This window comes from Sycon ciliatum, chromosome 9 (assembly GCF_964019385.1).
Source record: "Sycon ciliatum chromosome 9, ocSycCili1.1, whole genome shotgun sequence".
NCBI classification, from domain to species: Eukaryota; Metazoa; Porifera; class Calcarea; order Leucosolenida; family Sycettidae; genus Sycon; species Sycon ciliatum.
The window spans coordinates 25,903,360-25,927,538 of record NC_088651.1 but is presented as its reverse complement, the minus strand read 5'-3'; the positions used below and the strand labels follow the sequence as shown (position 1 = coordinate 25,927,538).

General features: G+C 49.5%; 1 protein-coding gene across 1 annotated transcript in view; it reads right to left on the bottom strand.

Moving 5' to 3' along the window:
- Window positions 1-23,822, bottom strand: part of LOC135824791 (uncharacterized) — a 117,098-nt gene extending 93,276 nt beyond the window's left edge. Inside the window, exon 1 of the mRNA XM_065337493.1 lies at window positions 23,551-23,822. The gene's annotated coding sequence lies outside the window, so the exon portion shown is untranslated. The remainder of the gene's footprint in view (window positions 1-23,550) is intronic.
- Between the last annotated feature and the right edge of the window lie 357 nt (window positions 23,823-24,179).

Here is a 24,179-nt window from a genome sequence, read left to right as displayed (position 1 = left end):
TACTTGATTTATCGTGTGTAAGAAATATCGGAAATAAGAATAGAAAGTCGTTTTTCAAACACCCACGGTATAACTGATACCTACTGTACATGTATTTTCTTGTACTTATGGCCATTTGCAACTTGCAAGTACGAAAAAAGGCACAATTTCCCGAACTTTGAGGCTCCATAAGTACAACAAAGTGAATATATATCCCCGGGTGCCAAAGCATAATACCAGGATTTTACGAGCATAATGCGAGAATCCATGAAATCATAATTCCTTGATTTCGCGAGCATAATCCGCCGGTGCCTACCGTATTATCTCTAATATAAGCACAATCTCCAATGATAGAACACCTTTGGGGCGGCATTCAAAAAATAAAGTGCTCAGTCTCCATTATAAGCACACTGTGTAAATTCATTATCTGTACCGGTGAAAAAAAACCCTGAAATGTGTGTGTCTGATATGAATTTGGCATGGAAACATGCCTCTGAAATGAGGTTGAAATAATAATGGAACAGTCTCCAATAAAGGAATGTCTCTATTAATAGCACGGGGCGGAGGTACATTGAAAAAATAAAGGACCGTGCTTATATTAGAGATGATACGGTAGTTATCTAACTTTAAAAGTGTCACGTTGGTTGTTGAAGACCTGGGTCTTGAACGGGTGGTCAGTGTTGTGAACCCTCTGGTTCTCTAAAGTATCAGGAACGAACGACCCCACACGGCACGAGGACAACTATTTATTCTCAACAATATATTTCACTTCCATCGACTAATAACAATGAACAATGAATGAACAACTGAAACAACTGAAAGAACTGAATAACTAACACTAAAACCACCAGGTAGTTATAGCGTGAAAATGACAGCGTATATGAGAAAAGCATACACATACAACTACAGCGCACACAGCAAACCGCACATAGCGCATGTAGCGTATACTACGTCGTAATCATCAGCGGTACGGCGGAGTCGGCATACAGCTGCATTGAAACGAACACAATGTCACAAGCGAGAAGGCCTTTCACTCTCGAGAACTTGTCGTTTCACAACATTCTCCCCACCAAAGGGCTTCTCACCGCCGTACAACAACTCACAAGTCAAACGATTTGGGGCTTACTACGCGTCATCTGCTGCTGCGGTGGTGGCCATGGTAGAATATCACTAATGCCCACCACTTCAGCCATCTCGATTTCGCGAAGCTTGCCGCTGTGGGCTGTCGCACACGACACTGTCACCGATCCACTTCGACATGAGGCAGACGCTGGACCAGACAACACACAACCGATAATGTCATAAAGCTCGACGATGTGGGCTGTCACCCACGACACGGTCACCGGTACACTGCTTCGACCCGGGACGGGCGCGGAATCCGAGGACACACCTCGGATCTCTGTGTTCCACACAGTCTCGCCGCTTACTTCTTCCGTGCTAACCAGTAGTATCGCCCTTCTCATTTTCTCGGCTACTACGCCTTGCGTTTCTAAGTCTTGCGCCTCTAACTCTTGCGCCTCCAACTCTTGCGCCTCCAACTCTTGCGCCTCCAACTCTTTCGCCTCCAACTCTTGCGCTAACTCTTGCGCCTCTAACTCTTGCGCCTCGACGTCTTGCGCCTCTACGTCTTGCGCCTCTACGTCTTGCGCCTCTACGTCTTGCGCCTCGACGTCTTGCGCCTCGACGTCTTGCGCCTCGACGTCTTGCGCCTCGACGTCTTGCGCCTCGACGTCTTGCGCCTCTACGTCTTGCACCTCTACGTCTTGCGCCTGCACGTCTTGCGCTTCTACGTCGTTCGCCTCTACGTCGTTCGGCCGAGACTCCAGCTGCTTCTGAGCGTCTCCGACCGATGTCGCCATGCACTGCACCGACCCAGTGGGCCTTGGATCTGATCCTCCCACTGGCTTCGAATGCTCCTCTGACCGCTGCTTGTCTGTAAGCAAAGTCTTCCACGCCTTGTCAGGCGTCCTTTCGCGTGTGGCAAGCAAATCTCGCTTTGCTCCCTCATATTTACCGCTGGCGATGCGCTCGTTAATCTTCTTGAGCTTTTCGTTAAACTCTGTGCGGAGCGCACCCTCTTGCCGTCTAGCACTGAGCTCTTCAAACTCCTCGCTCTGTCGAAGCCTCTTCTCCACGTATTCTCTCAACCTATCGCCTTCAAATCCATACCGAATTCCGTTAGCGATAAAGCTGGCTTCAATGATCCTTAGTTCCTGTGCCATGCTCGCTTCGTATCCTGGCGTGGTCGCCAAATGTTGTGAACCCTCTGGTTCTCTAAAGTATCAGGAACGAACGACCCCACACGGCACGAGGACAACTATTTATTCTCAACAATATATTTCACTTCCATCGACTAATAACAATGAACAATGAATGAACAACTGAAACAACTGAAAGAACTGAATAACTAACACTAAAACCACCAGGTAGTTATAGCGTGAAAATGACAGCGTATATGAGAAAAAACATACAACTACAGCGCACACAGCAAACCGCACATAGCGCATGTAGCGTATACTACGTCGTAATCATCAGCGGTACGGCGGAGTCGGCATACAGCTGCATTGAAACGAACACAATGTCACAAGCGAGAAGGCCTTTCACTCTCGAGAACTTGTCGTTTCACAACAGTCAGGTCGCAGACCAGTTTTGTTGATGGGCAGTGTGAAGTACATGTACGTCATGTAACTGAAGTTAGTTCATCAGTGAAACACTCTTCACTTCCACTGGTGAGGAATGTGAAGGTGAAAACCACGCATGGCAGAAAGCAATAATAAGAAGGTGCTCGCTTGTTACATAGTATGCTATTTTCACCAACTCATGTTGCCTGCTACTAGTGCCCTCGGACTCGTACGGGATGGAAGTACTCAATCTGCGGACAGCATGCTGTTTCGTTCTTTGTGAACTCATCAGTGCAGCACAGAGGAAATGAGGCCGAACCTGATAGCAATGAAAATACAATTTCCAAAGCCAGATTTAAATCAGGCCCGAACGTACCTTGCCAGAGTACTCAAACTGACAAGTCAGTGAGCTCTGGATGGAAGTACCGTAATGTTTTCGATGCTACCAATCCAGCAGTTTAACACGACTTGTAGCAGTAGCCTAGTAGTAGTAGTAGTAGTAGTAGTATTCTTTTACTGGGGTACACCCAACAGGCCTATGGCCTTCTTACAGGGTGCCCAAGGAGAAATTGTAAGCAGCTAGCGCGAAAAGCAGGCAGGGTACGCTGGGATCGTATGATAGCGGGTAGTGCAGCGGTCAGCACTAAGAAATGAGAGACTGTAGAGACGTGGCCGAGACATGAATGGGGGCTTGGAGACGTTTTCTTGGCTGGGTTTAGACAAGCTTAGCCACGACGAATGCGCCGTGTTTGGATTTCCTCTGTGAAACGCTCTAAACAAGAATCAAACTCCTGTTGGTATGCATTTTTTAGGGAACGGTTGCAGTGCAGGTAAAGACTTTTAAAAGTGATAGCGCGTCTCGACTATGGAAACTAGGAGACAATAAAAAAAGTGACGTTTTTGACTTGTATTGTAGAACTATACTACACTACAGACAGTGCTATTCAAAGAAATTCAATAGAGGGTAGAATGATTCGGCTATCGCCGTGCCTGCGAAGTGCGAACATTGATTTTCGCTATACCTAAGCAGTCAAATGTTCCTGCTTATCCCACCCCACGTGAGTGTCTCCATGGTTTGAGCCAATCAGCGGCCTTACTGAGCGTGCAATATTCCCAGTACACCGCCAGCCAATGTGGATGCACTGCAGTGCGATATTGCACCCCGGCGAGTGAGCGTGCAAATATAATATTAGTATATAATATAACCTAACCAGTTGATTATATGGGAAATATAAACCTGTATACAAACCGAGGCGAAGCCGAGGTTTGTATATTGGTTTATATTTCCCATATAATCAACTGAGTAGGTTATATTATGCTTATACTGAGCTGATATACAAACTCCCCTCTCCCCCACAAGGGTAGAGATTGGAATTCCAACCCACAACCATGGCTCGACGAGTCTTCCTTTCACCAACCTGTGCGGATCAAGTACAAGACTACCACTGACTCTGTGCAGTACATGCAGTGCAGTACCATCACACACTCTTTGTGACTTCAGTTTAGTACTGAAGTACTAGTTACATCGGAAGTAACAGCTATGCGCCAAGTAAGTAAGTTAGTTTGAACCTCACAATGCTAGTGACCGTTACCGCGCGCAGATCTAGATCTCACCGCGGGCTCTGTAAAAGAACCGTTTGCTCAATAGACTTTAGAGACATAGAGTTCGTCTCCTTTCCAAAGTAAGAGTAAAATGAATCAGCACGAGCCTGTTGAATCGACTCCCAAACGTTTCTTCTGAGGACGACCACGAATCACGATGCCATTATTCAAGCAGCAGTTTCTAAGAACACTGGCAGTGCCACGGATTATGGCTGCGCATGTTCCGTCCGCTCTGCGAGGGACGCGGAAAGGAGAACATCGATTGGAAAACCATCAGTAGTGAAGTTCCGTCGCCCCTGCTACCTGCATTCTATGTCCATGCAAAAACGCAGGAGGAGCGGCACGCGGGGCTCTTCAGCCGCACATGTCGAGTGCTGCGCTTGACAGACGGAGTGCTGAAACAGCGAAAGAAGGACAGCCTCGAACGCCAGGTGCAGCACAAGGCACATGTTACAAAGGACGACGTTGTATTCTTCATCGTTGACGGGAAAGAGATCCTGAAGTTGGGACCGTCGTGCATGTCGAAAAACCATCAAGGCGGACTGCAGGTCACTAGTAAATCCTAAAAAAAAAAGGAGTTTATATACCAGTTTATACACCAGTTTATATACCAGTTTATATACCAGTTTATATTCTCGTCATCGAAGTACCTGTTATATGCAAAATACAAGTCTGGAGTGTTGTGTGGGGAGAGATGGGAGTTTGTATACAAGCTCAGTATAATAACCTATATTTACATGCTCACTTCGAAGTGAGCGTGCAAATATAGGTTATTTGCACGCTCACATCGAAGCGAGCGTGCAAATATAGGTTATTTGCTCGCTCGCTTCGAAGTGAGCGTGCAGATATAGGTTATTTGCACGCTCACTCGCCGGGGTGCAATATTGCACTGCAGTGCATCCACATAGTCATCTGGTCATTGGCTGGCGGAGTACTGGGGAATATTGTGAGTCGCTCCGCCAAGAAGTCGCTGCTGACTTGCTGCAGCACACCAAATAATAATAATTATTGGTCGAGGACGCTGTCGCGGAAGCAAATGTGGACCCGGCTTGCGTCCGCCAAGTCAACTTCACAAGCTCCGTGAGAGTCGAGACAGCAGACGCCCAAGTATTGGAGAAGACTGTCGACAGCCGATTTGAGAAACTGTCCGACGCCGTCATCGACAGCCTCGTTTCTGAGCAGAAAAACAAAAACACAGAGCAGGCAATTGACAAATGGCTCCGCTTATTCGACGAGTATTGTAAAGACACAGGACGTCGCTGTGACCTGAGTACGGTTACGGCAAGCGACCTAGCTTACATTCTGCGACATGCATACGTCGAATTCCGTCCGAAGAAAGCTGGAGTGAAGTTCTACTCTGCATCAAGCTTGCTCGGTTTCCGTTCCGCAATACCTCGCAAGCTAGTCGAGTTGAAGCGGCCCATGAACGTCCACAGTGACCCAGCGTTCAAGGACGCAAACATTACATTGATGGCTTTCCTCATGAAGCCAAAGAAAGCGGGAGAAGTCAAAGCGGTGGAGCACAAATACCCCATCATCAACGACGACGACATGAGCAAGCTGTCCCGCTACTTCCAGGATCTCCCGTGTATACAGCAGCTGCTCGAAAGAAGTGTTCCTCTAAAAATGAACGCGACTGGTTGTGCTGTGCTGTATGACTGTGAAATGATAGCAGGGTTGCATGCAGCGGCGTCGATATCTGAACTTACGGCTTCGCCGTTCGTGCAGATATCGGCCGGTATTGCACTGGTCCTTGTGCAGTAATACATACTTTTATCACTCCCTTAGTATTGACTCACATAGATTTTTGCCATACCTAAGCAGTCAAATATTCCTGCATATTTCACTCCTTAGGGCTATATTGACCGCTTATATTTGACTCCTTTTTAGCAATCCGCGATATTCATGTTAAAACAAAATGGCGTCACGATTTATTGAAAGTGGTATAGTTGGTGGTACGAGTGTTCAAAACCATTTGAACTTCATACTGTTCGTCTTCTTTTTGACATGCTCTCTTTCCATCGTCCTTAGCTTTTGTTTGTTGAGAGCTGTTTTGGCTTTCTCCTATACCTCTGGGGGATGCCAAGTGATGGTTTTGAGAGGCTGGTGATGGCTGTGAGCGAGAGTTTGCCGATCGGCGTCGTCCTCGCTATAGCGATGAAAATACTAGTTACTGCGCACCTGGCAGATATCACAACACGTCGGAGCGTCCAGGAGCAAAGGAATCTTGGGTTTTCACTGGAATCTAGTTCCTCCAGCATCGTGTAGCCCACCGTCGGTGAATGGCGGTCCAGAAAGGTCGAACCTGGTCTTCTGCAGCATCTCGCAGTCCTGCGAGGCACACTGAATACGCCTGTCATGTATTCTACAAATAAAAATCACGAAGTAGTGGACTTTACAGTGATGAGTCTATCCTGTATGCTGCAAAAGACGCAGGAAATGTGACTGGTGTCTGTACACTCAGTGACTGGACGCCAACACCCCAGTCTTCTCCTGCAGGATCTGTTTGACATTGACATTATGCAGTAGGTCGGCATTGACCTGGTTTGGCAGCTATCGTAATAGTATCTGCCTGGTTGGATGTAGCAGGTTGGTGTTTGCTCGTCGTCCAGTCCGGAATTTTCTTGTAACTCACGGTGGAGTACGCGCAGGGTTTGTGATCATCCCTGTTCACTTCAATATTATCAAACACAACGTTCCCTTTGTCACTCATCTTATCCTGAGTACTGAATTTGCTGACAATCATCCAGTATTGCACCACACTTGTCACAACCTACCGCCACTGCTTGCGGTGGCGACTGGTTCGTCAATGGCGGTGACCAGGCTGACTGACTAGCTTCGAGACAGCGGCCTCGTTGTCAACCCCGCGGCAGCCTAAAGGTTGATTTTATCGATCCAGCCTCAGCGCCATGTTGACGATGCCCTAGTGACTGTGTGTCATGGATTGCCTTGCCATGTGCGGTCAGTGCCGTCCACCTTGATGCAGCCCTCAACAACTGGCTCAGCCCATGGGAGTCTCAAGTGGACAGAGTTGTTGCCAAAGTAGCTCAGAAGATTGGTGCATCGTGGTGTAGGTGAGCACATAACTAGGACTTCCCAGCACCTATTTGTCCAGGCTGCGATACTATGTGACATGCTGTACTGCACATTCTTTTCAGCACTGCAAGGCCGGCAGCTGGACCGACTGCAGGGGCCGCGCACATGCAGGCCGCCTGTTGCCAGTGCAGCATTCTGGAACGTTCCTTCCTTCTGAGATTCGTGGAATAATAACTTTCTTTGCTTCAAAGCAAGTTGCTTACCTTTCTGTTGTGCTCCCAGTGTCCTTACAACAATAACCTACAGCAATGTTTTATTTTCCTTTCCATTCCCCAACCAATGAATACTACGATGTCGATTCTATTTCTGAATACTTTAGTGTGTGCCCGCGCACGCACGTGTGTGTGTGTATACCTCACTCGCCACTCGAAGTTCTGTTCCCCATCACTGGAACACTGCCTGTTCTTTCAGGACCTGCCATCATCTGCGGATGGGCATTCAATGATTGTATTGTGTGTGTGTTTCATTCAGAATCAGATCCGCTATCGTTGCTATAAGAGAAAATCTGTGGGTTAACATCCAGTGCATTTGTAGATTTGCGTGCTTTTCTCGCCACGGGCGCATACATGGGACATTGTGTGTGTGTGTGTGTGTGTGTGTGTGCGTCTGTGTGTATGGGGATATTGTCTGTATCGGCTTTTGGTACTAATGTTCAGGTCTGTGCTTGCATGTGTGAACATGAAATTGTTCGGTTCTGTGCATGCTATTGCTATGTTTTATATTATTGTATGTATGTGTGCATTTCCACGAACAGTGTAGATGAGCGTGGAGAGTGCATTCATCCCTCATCAACCACTTCCCCTTGGGCTTACGTTAGTTTTTTTCTGCGTACCTCTCATTTTTGTTTGTTTCTCTCTGCTACTGTATTGATGCCGGTACCTGTACCTCGATGTGTTCCTCTATCTGCTGTCGCCTTTAACCTTCGGTCAAGTTAACGTTTATTGTGCTCTATTTATCGTGCGAATCAAAATAAACAATAATAACACAAGTCGTGCTAGAGTGACGACATGTGCGTGTAGTAGGGTTGATGCGATGGGACGTTATAATTAGGTGGAACAGAACACACATTGGGCAGATTGATTGGGCATCATTGATTGTGCTCAGTCTAAACAGTGAACATAATAATTATCTCCAGTGACAGACTGTAGGGGCTAGCCTCCATGATCCAATAGGTAGCTGGCACTAGTCGCTACTGCTTGTTTGACAGGTGCCGCCAGAACCCCTGTTGTGTCATGCTATAGATGCACATGCCCTATTCTGGGGCATACTGAGGTACTTTGATTTTGTTGACTGCATGTAGACAGCATCCAATATTAGTACTCGTAGACCTTGGCTCTTTGTAGGTCAACCACCATCGCATGGATCGATCGGTGACTATGGACTTGGAGGTTGGAATAGCCCGCGCTGAACAGATCTTGCCATGGCCCAGGGAGTGAACTCGCTCACTCGACTATCCCGGTTTTAGTTAACCAGCTGAGTGGTGCAATTTGTCCATACCATGTTGCGAGCTCACAGTTGTTTGGGCAGGTTTTGAGCTGCACCACGAAACAAAGCGAAATAACGGCGTGACTGTAGAGCAAGGAAGCGGCGAGACGGCACTTCCAGGACGAGACAGGCAATAGAGACGTGTTCACAGCATGAGCAACCTCTCAAACCCTGCCGGTACTCCACAGTTACAAGAAAATGTCGGACTGGACGACGTGCCAATGCAAACCTGCTACATCCACCCAGGCAGATAGCTGCCAAACCAGGCCAATGTCGACCCACTGCATACCGGTATGTCAATGTCAAACAGATCCTGCAGGAGAAGACTGGGATGATATTAGCGTCCAGTGTACGGACACCAGTCACATTTCCTGCATCTTTTGCAGCATACAGGATAGACTCATCACTGTAAAGTCCACTACTTCGTGATTTTTATTTGTAGAATACATGACAGGCGTATTCAGTGTGCCTCGCAGGACTGCGAGATGCTGCAGAAGACCAGGTTCGACCTTTCTGGACCGCCATTCACCGACGGTGGGCTACACGATGCTGGAGGAACTAGATTCCAGTGAAAACCCAAGATTCCTTTGCTCCTGGACGCTCCGACGTGTTGTGATATCTGCCAGGTGCGCAGTAACTAGTATTTTCATCGCTATAGCGAGGACGACGCCGATCGGCAAACTCTCGCTCACAGCCATCACCAGCCTCTCAAAACCATCACTTGGCATCCCCCAGAGGTATAGGAGAAAGCCAAAACAGCTCTCAACAAACAAAAGCTAAGGACGATGGAAAGAGAGCATGTCAAAAAGAAGACGAACAGTATGAAGTTCAAATGGTTTTGAACACTCGTACCACCAACTATACCACTTTCAATAAATCGTGACGCCATTTTGTTTTAACACGCATACGGTCCATTGAACGCATGCTTTGGTCAGTCGTGATAAATCTAATACTGACTTCGTACTTGGTCAGTATAGGAAATAAAAGACCTCGTAAAAGACCTCGGCTTCGCCTCGGTCTTTTACTCGGCTTTTGTTTCCTCATATTGACCTCGTACTCAGTCAATATTAGATACATATTGACTGAGTACGAGGTCAATATAGGAAATAAAAGCCGAGTAAAAGACCGAGGCGAAGCCGAGGTCTTTTACGAGGTTTTTATTTCCTATACTGACCAAGTACAAAGTCAATATTAGATTTATCACGACAAACAGTCCGTATTTCAAATTCCAGAACGATAACCTCATGAATCCCGGTTTTATGATTGCACAACCATTGCACCACCACCTACTGATGCAGTGACAATGCTGCACTAGGCACCATTCAACTGCGCAACCCCTAAGCAGTCAAATATAAGCAGTCAATATAGCCCTAAGGAGTGAAATATGCAGGAATATTTGACTGCTTAGGTATGGCAAAAATCTATGCGAGTCAATACTAAGGGAGTGATAATACATACATATTTCACTCCTTAGGGCTATATTGACTGCTTAGGGGTTGCGCAGTTGAACGGTGCCTAGTGCAGCATTCTCGCTGCATGAGTAGGTGCCAGGTGGTGGTGCAACGGTCGTGCAATCATAAAACCGGGATTCATGAGGTTATCGTTCTGGAATTTGAAATACGAACTGTTTGTCGTGATAAATCTAATATTGACTTCGTACATGGTCAGTATGAAATAAAAACCTCGTAAGGGGTCGTCCATAATTATCGAACTTTTTTCACAAAATGAAATAATTTCGTTATGGGGTGGGAGGGGGTTGACCAATTTCGTTTCAGAAAACATTGATACATGTGTATGCCCATAGGAGCAGTTACACACTTGCAACTTTTGTTGTATTATGCATGCATATGTCAAACTCTTTTTACGTTCTGAGGGGGAGGGAGGGAGGGGTTGGGTCTAAACTAAATAATTCGTTTGGTGAAAAACGTTCGTTAATTACGGACGGCCCCTAAAAGACCTCGGCTTCGCCTCGGTCTTTTACTTGGCTTTTATTTCCTATATTGACCTCGTACTCAGTCAATATTTAAAAATACGTACAGTCATGTAGATCTCTACATCGTATGCGTATAATCTACTACTACTTTCGTGGACATGGAAATCCGGTCGCACGTCTAGCGGCCCCATGGCGCTGGCCACGCAGCCGTGGGTTAGCAGTGCATGTACTACTAGTATGACATTGTGCTGTAGCGCGCTGGTTGTATTTTTTTTTTTTTTTTTTTTTTTTACTACGTTCACATAACCAGCTCGAAAAGAATAAGGAAAGACAATGGTACGGAGACTAGGACAGACGTGACAACTAATGAGCAGGCGCTACACCGAGACGCAGCAGTGATGGTGGGGCATTGATGACTCTGCCGACCTGAGGTCTCGGCGTCACGGCCAAAAACACGCACCAAAAACAATGAAAAAAGAAGAAGATAGAGCTGTACGGGTGAGAAAGATGCAAAAACCCAAGGCTTAACACGAGCGATTGTGGGGGAGAAACTGTCTTAGCGTCATACTATTCATAGGGAATCGACTGCCCAGAGCCAGTTTGTGCTGCGAAGATGGCGGTAAACATTCGTTTTGAATGATTGCATTCTCTTGCTGTGGGGAGGCTGGGATAGGAGAGCGGCAGGGAGGGAGTTCCAATCGCTGATGCTGCAGTGTGGGAACGAGCGCTTCAGTGCCAGCGGGGCAGATGCAGGCAGCTGGTGTTGGAGCTGGTGGTCATGGCCACTGACAGCACCGTGCTCGCTGCGAGTTCTGGGGTTGGTAGAGATGATGTGGCGCGGTGGCAACACAGAGAGCAGCTGCGGAGGACCAGGCAAGTAGTGCAGCTTGTACAGGCAGGCAAGCGAGGCAACAGTGCGGCGGATGGCCAGGCTGGGTAGGTGTGCCCCAGGGCCGATAGCATAAAGCGCGTGGCGCTGAACATTGTTCAGACGCTGGAGGTGACTCTGCGCAGCTCCCATCCATACAAGAGGCGCATACTCCATGACTGGCCGTACGAACGCCTTGTATACGGTCGTCCGGCCGGCGGGGGTGAGTATGTGGGCGGCTCTGTTTAGGACCCCAAGCCGTTGGCGTGCACGGGTGGCTACGGAGCGTAGGTGATCGCTGAAGGTCAACTTTGCGTCCACCTTCACACCAAGGAGGGTGATGGTGGTTGTCTCGGGCACCAGTGTGCCACCAAACAGGAGTGGGGGGAGATCTAAGCCGGTGCGTCTGAGGGTGGCTGTCATGGCCTGGGATTTGGTCGGTTCAAACATCACTTTCCATGTACGACCCCACTCGTGCAGTCGGTCAACGGACACCTGCAGTGACTGCGCGGCGACTGTTGGGGTCTGCTGGGAGGTGACTAAGCTGTACAAAGTTGTATCATCAGCATAGGCTTCCAAGCTGGCGCCGTCAGCGAGAACATCTGGCGCGTCGTTGACGTAGGCCAGGAAAAGCGTTGGTCCAAGGATGCTTCCCTGGGGGACTCCAGCGGAGGTCGTATACCTAGATGACGTCCGCCCTCCAACGAGGCACTGTAGGGAACGGGTGTCCAGGTATGACGCCAGCCATCTCTGAAGCGGACCATCTATGCCTAGGCTCCGTACCTTGTGGAGGAGGCCGACATGCGAGACACGATCAAACGCTCCTGCGATGTCCACAGCAAGGACACGAGCCGCCCCTCCACAGCCCACAGCGTTTGCCCAGGCAGTTTGGAGAGCTTGCAAAGCGTCCGATGTTCCGAGGCCTCTGCGAAATCCAAACTGGTGCGACGTGAGCAGATGATGGTCTTCAAAATAGTTCGCGATGCATCTGTTTACAAGAGTTTCCATTACTTTCGAGATTATGCACAGTAAGGATACGGGCCTGTAGTTCTTAAGGGTTGAGCGGGAAGATCGCTTGTGGATCGGAACCACGTTGGCCGTCTTCCACATCCTAGGTTGCACTCCAGACCGGAAGCATAAAGCAAATAACTTGGACAGTGGCTCTGCGAGCTCATGAGCACATTCCTTAAGGACGCGAGCAGAAATACCGTCAGGCCCGGTAGCCTTGGAGACGTCGAGCCTTGCCAGGAGGCGGCGGACAGCCTGTGGGCGGAAGCGGATGGTGCGAAGAGGTGGAGCCTCTGAGGGAGCAGGGTCCGGTAGGTCAGCCTCCACAAGGTCCGGACCGGCAACGCTACATTTCTTCGAGAAGAAGCGAGCGAATGCCTCTGCTTTCTCTGAGCTCGTTGCCCACTCGCGGCCGTCAGAGTCGACAACTAGGGGAATTTCGGGCTGTGGGCGGTTGCCAGCAGCGTTCTTCAACTTCGTCCACCACTGTTTGTCTCTGAGGGACCAAGTTGAGAGGCTGCGACGGAGGCTGTCCTCCTTTGCACGTCGTGATCGGAACTGGGTGGCGATCGCTACAGTCACGGAATCGGTGAATGCCTGCTGAAGTGCTGGGTCATAAGGGTGTTTTCTCCAGTCGCGCCAGCACTTCTCCTTCTCCCTCTCGGTCTGGGTGCATTCAGGCGTCCACCATACCGGATCGGAAGGCCTCGTTTCCAGGACTTTGGATGGGACAAACTGTGCAACAGCTGCAGTAATCGAAGCGGTAACCTGCTCACAGGAAGTTTCTGGGTCCTCCGTGATGATATCACCCCATTCCACGTTGCGAAGGTGCGCCCTGAGGCGATCCCAGTCTGCCCTGTTGTAGCGAAATACTGTTCACGTCTAGGGAGCACGGAAGAAAAGTCTGACAGTACAACTGCATGATCAGATCGACCGAGAGGCGGAAGTATACGTGTAGTTACTGGGGATGTGAACGTTGACATTATGAGATCTAGCGGGTTGTCTCCACGAGTCGGTACTGTGACATGCTGGACAAGAAGATGGGCAGCGCAGGTATCTTCGAGAGCCTCGCCTGCAGGCGTAGTTTTCGAGCTGTTCAGCCAAGCCCGGTTGTGCACGTTGAAATCGCCAGCTAGGATGATGTGGGAGCCCTGGTGTCTAGCTTCTGGGAGGATGTTGTCGAGATGATCGATTAAGGTAAGATCGCCAGGGGCACAGGACCCCGGCCGATACACTGCTCCCAAGACGGTGCGGAGACCTGGGGCTAGCTGGAGAGAAACCCAGGTGATCTCATGCGCGGGGGACATGAGTTCAGGGATGAGCATGGAGGGGAGTGACGACTTCACCCAGATGGCTACCCCTCCCCCATGTGCCGTTCTGTCCAACCGAAGTGGTGAGCTGTATCCAGGGAAGCTAATGTCAGAGGGAAGCACTTTCTCCGCAGTGAACTTCGTTTCTGTCACAATTGCTACGTCGGGCTGATGCTGCAGGAGTGCGTGCTGTAGGTCGGGAAGTTTGCTGGCAAGGCCGAAAGCGTTTGTGCAGAGAATGCGAAGATGCTTGCTACCCTTCATTGCAGGAGGAAGTAATTAAAAAAGGGGAGGGACATTTGGCGTAAGCGGGTGCATAGTTACATGTATGGCTAAGGGTCCTAAAATCTAATGAAGTACCTAAAAGGATCAAGCTAAAGATAAGAATGAGGAAGCTGGAGGAAGACACGAGGTTGAAGTAGGACAGGGAAAACCAGATTGTGTTTGTATACCTAGGGCTACACAGGGGGAGAAGATGTTATCTGCGCCAAGTTATCTGCTTATTGCTTGACGCAGTGATCTTTTTCGCCTTCTTCTTCCTCTGGTTATCACTAGAAACTACCAATGGGGAGGTCGACTCCCGCGGCCTCTTGTGAAAGCAGTCTGCCAATATCGCCAATGCTCTAGCCTCATCGCCCCCTGAGAGTTTCCCCTCAGGTGGACAGTCCGACTCCTCGGCCCAGCTGCTGTCAGGAGACAGAGCCAGGTCAAGTTCCACGTGGTTGCTTTGTTTATCATGCTCAGGTCGCATTTTGACAGTTACGGCAGAAGCTGAGTCTTGACTGCCATGTGTACCCGTGCCCTCCTCCAGGGGTCTCGAGTCGACATGATGGAGAAGCGCCCAGGCTCTCGTGTTGTGGCTGATCCTCGCGCGCTTTGTCTGAACCGATGACCTCCTGGGGTCCCGATTTGACTGCAGAGGCTAGGCTTTCAGGCAGTGGTGATCCTCGCGCCCTTTCTGGGGTCCCGATTTGACCCTGTTAGCGTACGTTCCACGAGGGGTGCGTGGCCTGGTGGGGCAGTCCGCGGCCAGGTGACCTGGGGACTCGCATACCCTACAGGTGCGGGGTTGATCCTTATACCGTACGGCAAAGACGTGACCCCCTGCCGTTTAAACGTAGGATGGAATGGAGGGGCATTAGACACCCTTAGGGCGCGCTCACACTGCGACCAAAACCAGCGTCCATGCGGCCATGCGGCCAAGTTGCATGGCAACGGCATGAACTTGACCAAAACGTCGCGGCCACGTTTCAAATCGTGACCGCGACCTCCGGAGGGGGGTGCCACGACTTGGCGGCAACATGATCGTAGACGTGAAGCGTATTTGTGTACAACCTGGCCTGAAGTATGTTCAATTTCTCAAACTCCGGTGTGTTGATTCATGAAAATCGGCGGTTGTCGATGTCCCCTCGACATTTGCACATTTTTAAAATTTTGTAGTTGTGGTCCTGCACGCACGCACCGCCATATATGCATTCTTTGCCCTTTTTGGACGATGTCGATTTTGTTTTTGTTTTTGTAGTTGCTTCGTTGTGATCGGGTCAGTGACCAATTTCTACAGTGTACTCGTTCAATACGATGGCAGCTTGGTCTGGCTTTTCGGTTTCGGAAATTATCTTTCTCTACTTTTCTGCGATGATGGAATGCCATACCTCAAGACATTTCAGTTACATATCATCGGAAAATACAGTTCTCATCTCGGCAACAGACGAAAGAAACCACTACCGGAATTTCCACTGCACTGGCACTTGCTCTGACCACGAGGTCAGGAAAGCGAAAGCGCTTGGATGTCAGCGGCAGTCCCTCAAGAGTCCAAACCTACCTGATTGTATGAATTATTTTCGTCGACTTCAAGAATACGAGCCACGAGGCATGCGAAAAATTACATCCAAAACGGGCCACAACTTTATTAGGAAACGCACGAACTCTTTTGGATACGAACTGCAATTCGTAAAGTTTGTGTGACAAGTTCACGTCTACGCGTGTCCGAGGCCTAGTGTGAGCACGACTGCCACGTTTCTGCGTTTTGCTGACGCATGGACGCGTGCTCATGATCGCAGTGTGAGCGCGCCCTAAGCAAACAACGGTAACGCTATTTTTTACGGTACTCGTCCCTTGATCACCCAAATAGCGTTGAAGCTGCAGCGTATAAACGTTATGGGGGCTGATTTATCGTTGTGACCAACGGTACGTGTTTTAGGCTGTGTTTACATGAAGCGTTTCAACCCGGGTTGAGTTCGACCCGGGTCAGATTTCAACCCGCCATGTGCACAAAGTGAATGGCGCGTTTACATGACGCATTGCGCTTGACCCGGGTTGAAATTTCGCCCCGGGTTGATTTCAACCCTCCCCCCAAGGGGAGGGTTGAAATCAACCCGGGTCAAGAAAATCGTACAAACGTACTTCTGTGCGTATCTCGCGCCAGGTTTGAACAGCACTGCAGATGCAAATTTCGCGCGAACGGATTCACGTGACCATACAGGACTGTAGAAGTGTAGAAGTGGACTTTTGGCGGCATATCAGTATTTGACCCGGGTCAACTGTCTTCATGTAAACGCTCACCTCTTTTGTCTATCGTACAGACTTTCAACCCGGGCTGAACTCGACCCGGGTTGAAATTTCTCATGTAAACACAGCCTTAGCCAAATATTGCATAGTCCGTACGCATTTCACCTTGTATCGCGTATATGGTGACAAAAATGGTTGTACCTCGCGAAATCAAAGCTATTCTCGTGGCAACAGCGTACTAAAAATAGCGTGCATCTTGCTAAAGGTCGAACCCAAATCACGGTATTTTCCCCCTTACGATAATACCGTTACAACATAACGTTTTTTGCTAAGGGTGTCTATTAGGGCCGATTCCCACTACGGTACCGTGAGTGCCGTGCCGTGAGTACCCATGGTGATTTGCTCACGTGAGGGGCAGTTTTGGCGCGAGTTCATTCCGTGGCTCCTGCCGTACCGCGCCGTGGACATTCCGGTGCCCAGGGCCTCTGGGGGGTGGAAATGGCATGCCGTGGTATTCCGCGAGGTCGAATGCAGTGAGTAGTAGGTATTTTACTACTCCCTGAAAGGAAGTAACTTTTTAGTTTTTTCTTTCTTTTGTATTTGTGGCACGAAGTTTTTTCTTGGCTTTTGGCTTTTCGATTGGTTGATTCTTGAGCTTTCTCCAGTCATCTCCCCGGCCCCCGCTATTTTCCCTCAGGACCAAAGTCAGAAATTGATTAAAAAAATGGTGATCCGGCCTGCCGACTGAATGCACGGAATGACTGGGCGCAGGTGTAAATCACTCTCAGCTTCAAGCTCGTACCGTGGGGTACACGTGACCTACCCAAATCGACGGCACGGCACTCACGGTACCGTAGTGGGAATCGGCCCTTAGAGAGGTTCCGGGGTACGATTTTCCGTGCCAAAATCCGTATGGGCGCTACGGATTTTTTCCAGCCGTGCTCCATACGATTTTTCGGCACGAGAATCCGTGTGGACTGGCTTTCATACGAACCATGTTTCGTATGGAGATTTTGCTTCATCGGGTGCAGAAAGATTTTTCGCGTACAAATTTGGTACGAGAAACATCGATTTTTCGCGGGAAGTTTTGATTTCGGTACAAATTTTCAAAATAAAAAGGCATAGCGCGGGAATGTGACGTGTTTGCGATCGTAACCTAGACAATGACGGCAAACACATAAGTTCCGTACCCCGGAACTTTTCACTGCTCGAAAACGACGTATAAAAAATCCGTAGAGCCTCCACGGATTTTGGCACGAAAAATCGTACTCCGGAACCTCCCTATTGTTTCCCTAGCTTGAAGCTTAAAAAGCGTACCCCGGTTGTAACATCGAAGCCATGCTTTGTGGTGACTTGCCCGTATCGAACTATTGAAGCGGGACTACCGTACGGTTTGAGAGCGTCTGTCAATGCAATGTCCGAGATCCAGACAGGGAGGTCAGATATATGCAGCTGGAGGATCGAATCCAGTACGTTTGAAACCAAAATAGTCTTATCCAATAGAGAAAAGCCCTCCCGAACAATACGCTCTAGACTCGCAGTGGACATGAAGGTTACAATGCACTCATGCTGTGAACTTATCTGAACAGATGTGAGGTCGTTGTATCCAGCATCTCCCAGTGCATTCGCGACATCCACCACTTTGGTCCCCAGTGGGCAATCGAGTTTCCCGGACGTCTCTCGCATCTGCTCCGAGGTCAGTGCCATCCATCGGGGTCTCGAGTTACCAGTGCTCGCCATGATTGGTGGTAAGGTTATAAGGGCACGCCCTAGATATGCTTTATAAGGATCCAAAAACTACCACATTCACAAAAGGATGCAGAGCTCTCAAAACTGCATCCGCTCTGTACACTGTACGACGTTTAGTATCGGATCAATAATGCATTGTTCTATGTACGCGCTGGAGGCGCCGGCCCCGGACAATCTACTGGAGTTCCATGTCCGCGACAGTGTCAGTAGTCTGTGGCCTATTGTCTGTGCAGGAGGCGTTTGCTCGTGAAGAGACTGATGGAGTTCTGATGGCAGACGCAACAAATGCTTTCAATCGCCTGAATCGCAGCGTCTGCCTTCGGAATGTTCAACATCTTTGCCCGCCTCTGGCCACTGTTTTAATTAACACCTACAGCGCGCCTGCATGCCTATATGTCGACGGTGATTGCATCTTGTCGGAGGAGGGGACAACCCAGGGAGACCCTCGGGCAATGTACATGTATGCCATTTGGCATGATGCCTCTCGTGAACAAAGCAAAACAAGCCGGGACTATCCAGTCTTGGTTTGCAGATGACTCCGCAGCGGCGAGTGTATTGCGTAGGCTCCGTCGTTGGTGGGACATCGTGGCAAGTGATGGCTCAGCTTATGGATATTTCCCAAATGCATCAAAAATCGATTCTGGTGGTGAAGGAGCGTTGCTATCGTGAGGCACTTGAGCTGTTCAGCGACACCAGTGTCGTCGTTACGTGTAATGGAGCTCGGTACCTGGGGGCAGCCATCGGCTCAGCTGATTTCAAGGAGAACTTTGTATTGACTAAGGTCCGGGAGTGGGCTGATGAGCTAACTCGGTTGGCTGATTTCGCTCGCTCGCAGCCCCAGGCAGCATATTATGCATATGCCTCGGGCTTGAGAAGTCGCTGGGCTTTCCTATGCCGCGTTCAGTCTATTTCTCCGTCCCAGTTCCAGCCACTGGAGGACGTGATAACCACGAAGCTTATACCAGCAATGACGGGTCGGCCACCGCCTGGCACAGTGCTGAGTGAAGTACTAGCAATGCCCTGTTTTTTTTTTTTTTTTTTTTTTTTTACTTGAAAAAGCACATAACCACCAGGAAAGCTGACAAAGAAAAAAGAGTAAGAAAAGACAGATAAAAAGAGAGCTGAGAGAGAGAGAGAGTTGGGGTACGGTTAGGGGAGGACGAGACATTGAATGGTGGTCGCCACAGTCACAGATAGTAGCAGTGCTGGTGAGGCTACAGGCACTCCACTGACCATTAGGTCTCAGTATCGCCATGCCGGTAACGCACCAAGAGACAAAAACGGAAGAAAATCTGAAGCGCAATACATGAATGGTAATTACAATATAGGTAATAGGGAGAGTGGTGACCAAGAGAGGACAGTATAGACCGTTAGTATGGGGTGCTTCAATGCACATCCCCAAACCGAGAGGTGCGATCTGGAAAGAACAGTGAGACGATCAACATGATGGGTTTCAAAGCACGTCCCAAGACCATGGCTGGTCTGAAATGTGTTTGTTGACACCTTTTTTAAAAGCTGTGAGTGGAGAGTGATTGGCCAGACGGGGAAAGACGTCCTCGGGGAGGCTGTTCCACAATTCAAGGAAACAGTAGGGGAAGGAACGTCGAAGGTAATCGGGACTGGTGCCGGGGGTGGTGTTTAAGAGCTGTTCCCGGTGCTGGCGCTGAGCATAATGCTGCCGGCGGGTTCGAACAGTATCGGCCCGTGGTTTTGGGGGAGGGCGCATGCGTGTCAGACGGGGTGGGCCCTTGCAGTTAACTACCTTGTAGAGATAAGACAGCCCTGCAACCGTCCGTCTGGCCCGCAGACTCTGGAGGACGGTGGTGGGTCCAATCATCTGCATGGCCTTGCGCTGTGCTGTGTCCAACTTCCCAAGGTGGGTCTGGGCAGCACCAAGCCAGGCTAGTGGGGCATACTCAAGTATGGGCCTTACAAAGCCCTTATAGACGGTTAGGCGTCCAGCAGCATCCAGGATGGGGGCTGCCTTCCGCATGAAATGGAGGCGTTGATGTGCGCGCACAGAAAGCTGGTGGAGGTGGGCGCTGAAGTTGAGCTTCTCGTCGAACACCACCCCAAGGAGCTTCAACTGGCTGCTGACAGGAACAGGGGTGCCAAGGAATTGGACAGGGGGGAAGTCTGGAGGGGCCAGCTTCCTGGTCACGGACATCAGCTGTGACTTAGAGGGCTCAAAGGTAACCCTCCAAGTACTTCCCCAGGCTTCCAGCTGGTTTACGGCTGTCTGAAGTGCAGCTGCGGCGGCCTCTGTGGTCTGTCCAGGCATGACAGACGTGTATAACGTAGTATCATCAGCATACACGGCAATGGAGACGCTGGCAGGTAGCTGATCTTCGGCGTCGTTTATGTACACTAGAAACAATGTGGGCCCTAGGATGCTGCCCTGAGGGACGCCTGACCGGATGGTAGAGGGGGTAGAGGTCTGTCCCCCAACAACAGCTTGCAGCTTCCGGTTCTGGAGGTACGATGTTAACCAGGCCAGCAGTTGCCCGCCAATGCCATAGCCTCGGAGCTTGCAGAGGAGCCCAGGGTGTGAAACCCGGTCAAACGCGCCTGCTATGTCTATGGCGAGGGCCTGAATGGTTCCGCCCTTACTGGTGGTTAAAGCCCATTCATGCTGGAGTGACGTTAGTAGGTCAGCTGTGCCGATTGATTTCCGAAAGCCAAACTGGTTGGCAGACAGGAGGGTATTGCTGTTGAGATGGTTGATGAGCTGCTGGTTGACTATTCTTTCCATCACCTTGGATACTACACAGAGCAAGGAGACTGGTCGATAATTACGGACATCGCCTTTGGCCTTGCGCTTGTGGATGGGAACCACATTGGCTACCTTCCAGGCTGTAGGCTGGTAACCATGGGAGAGACAAGACGAGAACAGCTGCGACAACGGCTTTGAGAGCTCAGACGCACACTCCTTTAGAACGCGGCAGGAAATGGAGTCTGGCCCGGACGCTTTGGATACTTCAAGACACCGGAGCTGCTTGAGCACTGCTGATTCCCGGAAACGGATTTGACTCAGGATGGCGTCAGTGCGTGGTGGGAAAGGCGGGAGTGTGTCTTCTGTGAGATCGTTTGGGATGCTGCACTTCTCTGCGAAGAATGATGCGAAACAGTCGGCCTTGGAGGAGGCCGTGGTACATTGCTGACCATCGGCCCCCTTTAGGACAGGAATATCAGATGTGCGGGATAGACCTCCTGCACGCTTCATGTTTGACCACCATGCTTTGTCACGTAGGTTTCCATTCGACAGCTTGTTCCTCAATGAAGATACATGAGCCTGCTGCGCTGCATGGAGCACAGTGGCAACTCTCAGGCTGGTTGCAGTGTAGGTATCAGACAATTGCAGATCAGTTGGGTGTGCACGGGTGTGTCGCCAAGCACGGTTTCTTGCAGACACAGCTGTACTACATTCAGGAGTCCACCAGACAGGGTCACACGTTCTGACTGACAGATGCTTCGATGGGATGAAGCGATCCATGCCCTCCTGGATGCGGGAAGTAAGTTGTACGCATGCGTGTTCTGGGTGGTGGCTAAGAATGTGCTGCCAGTCTGTCTGACGAATAAAATGACGCATGCGGCCCCAGTCAGCCTGGTTGTAGCGCCAGACGCGGCGTCGAGACACGGGCTCAGTACGGAGCGTGACTGGGCTGAACTCAGCAAGAATCACACAGTGGTCTGTCGTTTGGGTGGCCTGGGCCTGGTCAGCCCGATGACTTTGTGCGCCCAGTATGAGTCGCCTGTCGCCATCACAGCATCTCTCTCTCGGCGTATCGTGGATCGTGTTTCTGATATTGGGAATTCTCTGATTGGCATCCAGCGGGAGAAGGCGAAGAGGAAGAAGGAAGTGCGTCATAGCCAGGCGGAGTCGGCACGGCGTATCAGCAATGATGCGTCGGACGCCTTGCGACACACCATTGTCCTCGCCCGTGAACCTGGCTCCTCGAGTTGGCTGACTTGCCGTCTTTTGAAAAAGTATGGCTCTTCACTGAGCAAAGCTGAGTTCATGGACGGCTTGTGCCTCCGTTATGGTTGGATGCCGCCGAGGTTACCAACTCATTGCTCTTGTGGACGGGACAATGGTATTGACCATGCCTTGTCATGTCCCCTTTGTGGGTTTACCATTATCCGCCGTAATGAGATCCGGGATGTAACAGCCTCTCTCCTTCAAGAGACCTGCCACAATGTCTCCATTGAGCCACTACTGCAGCCACTCACTGGAGAGAGAATGAGATACAGGTCTGCTATTGTGGAGGAGCATGCGTGGCTTGATGTAGCGGTCAGTGGCTTGTGGGGCAGTCGTTTTGAGCGTACTTTACTTGATATACGGGTTTTTAATCCTCATGCACGCTCAAATCAATCTGCACCACACACCACTGTCTATCGGCGCCATGAAAAAGAAAAGCGGCGATGCTATGAAGAGAGAGTGAGAGAGGTGGAGCATGCGACGTTCATGCCTGTTGTGCTGTCGGCAAGTGGTGGCATGGGAAGAGCGGCGACTAGGTGTTGGCGGATAATGCCGGCATTATATCGAGCATTATACACCACCCGGAGCATTACGAGCATTATGTATATGTTATCGCATGGTTGCAAGGGCCTTATGGCATATTATTGCCCCGAGAGGTTAGCCCGAGGGCCGTAGGCCCGAGGGCTAACCTCGAGGGGCAATAATATGCCATAAGGCCCGCATCAACCATGCGATAACAAATTTATCACATGGCCCACAGAGCAGACCATTGGGCTGCTGTTGAAATTAGCCCAAATGCCAACACATTATGACCACAATGTATATTGATGTGCTATCATTATCAAAACAGGAAAAATGAAGATATTTCTCCTACACCCTAACAAAAGTCTGCTACAGGCCATCAGAGAGTATACAGCACTGAAAGACGGAGACAGAAAAAAAGTGCCGGCACCGCATCGTCATAGCAATAGACATGGCAACGACAATAAAATACAGCAGAATCATAATTTCAGTTGAAAAATTAAAAAGAGTGCTACCACAAAGAGTTTCTTCATGTTTACATGTGTATCAGGAAGTTGTCAAATACAGTACTGCAACAAGTGCAAGCATTTGACGACTCCCTGGTGTGCAATTCTGAGGACAATTTTTCTTCTTTTTTTCAGCTCCAGATAGCTGTGTTTTTCATTGCAAAACATTCCTGAATTGTTGTGTTTGTTGTTCAAGCAAAGGTGAAGGCAGAGGACATATGAGCCTGGTAAGAGTTTTGCGTGGCACATGAAGACCACACACAGGCAGTGACTTTGCGAGGATCTGAAAACGCACGACGCTGAGTTGAATTTGTGTTATTTCAAATAATTGTTTGTGATCACAGTACCACTTCGAGCAGAACTGAATCTTATCCACAAGCTTACCGACGGTCAGGCTGCCAACATGACTGAACAAATGATCCCTGCAAGCACCACACGGCAGACGTCCGAGGCCATGTCCATTGCCGGGATGTCCATCTCCAAAAAGAATTCCATCTTCTCAATGCTACACTGCGACTCGTCGTAGAGTCGTAGAGTCTACAGTCTTCGTAGTCACGCGATCACTGAAATAAACTATTTTTTTGCGGGCAAATAAACTATTTTTTTGCGGGCAATATCGCATATTATTGCCCGCGGCGCGAAAGGTGCTGATTCGCTGGAGTACGGGCAACAATCACGTGCCATGTGATAAAAAGCATTACGAGGCCAAAAATGGCATTATACGACGTTCTACATGACTGCATAGTAGATCTACACACATCGTCAATTCGTCATGACACACATTGTACAGATTCGTATCGGCTATAGCGGCTAGGTCTTTGATTGGCAACATATAATTTTATAACATACGCGATGTACAAGCGATAGACCACCGTACACATCATGCATGGTACCAAGAGTCCATAAATAATAAAGGTTATGGACTCTTGATGATGATGGTACCAAACAGATCGTGGCACACACTGTGACACAGTCAGTGCCAGGCCCAGTATGTATCTAATATTGACTGAGTA